General features: G+C 33.4%; 1 protein-coding gene across 1 annotated transcript in view; it reads left to right on the plus strand.

Moving 5' to 3' along the window:
• The first annotated feature begins 861 nt into the window (after window positions 1-861).
• The window catches only part of LOC137651923 (uncharacterized), a 338,520-nt gene continuing 336,881 nt past the window's right edge, over window positions 862-2,500 (plus strand). The window contains exon 1 of the mRNA XM_068385133.1: window positions 862-977. The gene's annotated coding sequence lies outside the window, so the exon portion shown is untranslated. The remainder of the gene's footprint in view (window positions 978-2,500) is intronic.

Below are 2,500 nucleotides of genomic sequence, written 5' to 3' on the forward strand. Positions count from 1 at the left end.
AAAAAGCAGATATGAGTGCCAAACTAGCCTAAGGAAAAGAAAAACTCTTTCCGGTACGGTAAGCTCAAGGCAATACTAAGTATTCTTCGCATATGTATGTCTGCCTTTCGTACCTAAAATGTCTCCGTATAAAGGCATTCGCATTGCAACGTTCTAACTAGTGATGTGAAGCTGCGCAGTTCCGAAAGCCAGTCGGAAAGCGGTCTAGGAATCGGGCAAGAAATGGGTTTTTTGCCGGATGCGTTTTTAAGAATAAAACATTATGATGAATTCATAAGGAGCTGATTTGCGCTTCTGTTCTTTGTTAAAAAAAACAAAACAAATATACTGCAAACAATTGAAAGTGGTTTTTACACTAAATATCTTTACATTATTATTATTATTATTATTATTATTATTATTATTATTATTATTATTATTATCATTGTTGTTGTTGTAGTTGTTGTTATCATTATTATTATTATTATTATTATTATTATTATTATTATTATTATTATTAGTTTCATTATTGCTAATTTTATTAATGTAATTATTACCAGTATTAATATCTATATCGGGTAAATATTTACGCGCAATATATATCGTAAATAAACACTTAGTTATATGGTAAACTTTTTATTGAAGAGAATATCTCGTGAAAGAAAATAAAAGAAAATAAAAAGATAGTACAAACAAAAGGAAAACATGAACAAAAAAATATTCCACCAACTATCAAAAGAACTAATGGCATCAGTTGCTTATCAGCATATACGTTTAATGCCTAGATAGTTCATCCTGCTTTGATTTTAAGTATGACTTCAGTGCCTTAGCATTAGAAAATGACCAGTTCCTCCATCCGCAGTATTTATTTTTTCTAGTTATTGCCAGTAAGTGGTCGACGTGTTTCGTGGTTACGTAATAGCAGTATTAGGAGCACTTAACGTTATTTTGTATTCTATTCGTGAAGCCGAATCCGATGGTTGCATGTTAAAAGATTGGTGTGTCTGACGCTGTACACGCACTTATATTTCTTCGTTTTTAACTTATTGCGATAGAGTAACACACACTCACACACATACATTCTTAAAAACTTCTTGGCACACTGTGAATAATAGGAGAGATAGGGTCTCCCTATCTAACTCCTTTCTCAATAGGAATTTTCCTACTGTCTCCTTTGTCTTTAAAGAGCTTTCATTACTGCTGAAGTTTTGTCAGAATCAAAATCTTTCTCGTAGTCTATATATGTGTTTGTGTTTGTATCTGTTGTATGTTGTGTATTGGAAGGTTTCTATGCCTCAAATTATAATTCATCTCTCTCTCTCTCTCTCACTCTCTCTCTCTCTCTCTCTCTCTCTCTCTCTCAGTCTTTGAATAACTCTACCTATTCCGGATTCCTTAACAACTGCACCAGATGAGTTCCCATGACCACTTAGTCATAGGGCTCGGAACCTAGTAGTTAAATACAAATCTTGCCGTTTATTAGATACCTTATTCCTGGTCTTGATGGTATTCTTTGGCACTGTCGTTCAGATAGCTCTTTATGCATGTTACATTTCCATAATTCTGACCCTCCATGCATTCAGATCATCCCAGACTGTAGTACCATCCTGTACGTAGTACTAGGTATGCAGTAAGGTATAACAGTCTGGCCTTTTTCATCACTAGGCTTAACAATACACAGTATATTGTATTTTTTTATTCCGGCTGTAACCAAATTGTGGAATGATTTTCCTAATCGGGCCGTTGAATCAGTGGAACCTTGTAAGTTCAAACTTGCAGTGATTCAGTGAATTTTTTTATATTGAACAGGTATATATGATTCCCTCTTCATTATTTATATATGACAGATTATTCCAACGTAGTTACTGATCTTAAGATATATCTTTTTTTTACTATTACATCTCATATATATATATATATATATATATATATATATATATATATATATATATATATATATATATATATTTCCTATCCTAACTGGGCTATTTTCCCTTGTTGGAGCCTTTTGGGTTAAAGCATCCTGCTTTTCCAACAAGGGTTGTATTTAGCTAGTAATAATGGTAGTAATAAATACATCAAAGGCCAATTGATTTCAGTAACACTCTTGAATATATAAATGAATAATCTTAAGACTACTTATACGAAAGAGAATAATTTGATGATTAATTTATGTAAATTGTCTTTAGTTATCTATTTATTTGAAGTAGGTGAGAGAGAGAGAGAGAGAGAGAGAGAGAGAGAGAGAGAGAGAGAGAGAGAGAGAGAGAGATTGTGCGTGTCTGGCACGACCAGTGACAAAAGCGTGGCAGGTATTAAATAACATCGACCCGTGAATATATTGGTTCAATTTATCGTTGCCAAAAACACCGTAAACTGTTGCCAACATAAACGAGCATGGTGGTAATTTTCCTTTGAATTGCTTGATCGAGTTAAACAGTGTTATAGATTGAATCAGCCCGTGATTAAATGTTGTGCAAGCTTTATACCACGACCTGCAATGGGAGAAATAGACCGTGAA

Source organism: Palaemon carinicauda, chromosome 13 (assembly GCF_036898095.1).
Source record: "Palaemon carinicauda isolate YSFRI2023 chromosome 13, ASM3689809v2, whole genome shotgun sequence".
In the NCBI taxonomy this organism is placed as follows: domain Eukaryota; kingdom Metazoa; phylum Arthropoda; class Malacostraca; order Decapoda; family Palaemonidae; genus Palaemon; species Palaemon carinicauda.